The sequence below is a fragment of the Galeopterus variegatus genome, unplaced genomic scaffold (genome assembly GCF_000696425.1).
Source record: "Galeopterus variegatus unplaced genomic scaffold, G_variegatus-3.0.2 Scaffold4682, whole genome shotgun sequence".
In the NCBI taxonomy this organism is placed as follows: Eukaryota; Metazoa; Chordata; class Mammalia; order Dermoptera; family Cynocephalidae; genus Galeopterus; species Galeopterus variegatus.
In genome coordinates, this window is record NW_007730793.1 from 170,144 (window position 1) to 171,426 (window position 1,283).

At 35.5% G+C, this 1,283-nt stretch overlaps 1 pseudogene; it reads right to left on the bottom strand.

Moving 5' to 3' along the window:
• Positions 1–330: 330 nt before the first annotated feature.
• LOC103603576 lies at positions 331–1,029 on the bottom strand (annotated as a pseudogene).
• Positions 1,030–1,283: the final 254 nt, after the last annotated feature.

Here is a 1,283-nt window from a genome sequence, read left to right on the forward strand (position 1 = left end):
AAAAAGTTCATGGAAAAATAGAATTGAAAGATAATATCTTTCCATGAACTTTTTAAAGTACCCCCCTATATTCATTTTTGATGACATGATTTGTTCTTATTTTCAACATATGAGGGTACTTAAAAAAGTTCATGGAAAAATAGAATTGAAAGATAATATCTTTCCATGAACTTTTTAAAGTACCCCCCTATATTCATTTTTGATGACATGATTTGTTCTGATGAGTTCTTTTTCAAGCTAAACACCCAAACAGGAAACTTCTGTAGATTTCCAACTGTTCTTGACACCAGTGAGGTATATTGCTTCCTTGCTAATTATGATGGATGAATTTCATCTGCCTTTTATCTCCTGACCAGCTTTCCAAGCATAATAGTTACTGCAATGTGATGCAGCTGTGCTTAAAGCTATATAACACCACAGTATCTGAAGATAAACAACTCTCCACATATTAGAAAACCAGAGCTGCCAAAGAAATTGCCACCAAAATTAACTTGACTGCTGTAATTACCTTGCCGATGAATGTTGGCTTTAATTTAGTGTTGGCATAGCAAGGATTAAAATACTTAGCAAGTGTTCTTGGTGTTGAAAGAGTTCAATATGTGACATAAAAATGGCAGCAATCAGCATTGCATCTTTTGAAATTATCACATAAGGAACTGAACCTGGAATTAGATCTGCGTAAGTCAAGCTGATATATACAGCATTTTATCAGTACTGATAGGCATTTCATCAGCAAGTGGATAAAGAACACTTCTCAAAGCTGATATACTTTATTTGGGGGCAGGGGGAGGGAGTGGAGCTAGCCAGAAGAGGGATTATAAGCATTACACTCTAATCAACTGAGCTAACTGGACAGTCCTCAAAGCTGATTTTTGATTAGCCTGATTTTGAGTGATAAGTTCATCCAACAAACCAGTTAGCCCAGCAATGTCAATATCTTCTTCAGTAATCAAATAGCCTCAAACTGGGCCAAGCCAATTCTACTCATAAACAACATATTTGGGTTGTCTGTGAGTTTTCATACAGGTTTGGTGATACTTGCTGTGCCCTCAGCAGTGGTGTAGGGATTGCCTTCCTTCTGCCTGAGTAGTGAGCCCTCCCAGTTAATTTTTTAAGATCTATCATTCAGTTGATTTATTCTCTCTTCAGGTGTCCAATAAGCTGTTTGATTCATCCATTGTTTGTAATTTCAATGACTGAACTTTTAATGTCTAGAAATTCTATTATTAAAAAATCTAACAATTGTTTTTTTAAGATCTATCATTCAGTTGATTTATTCTCTC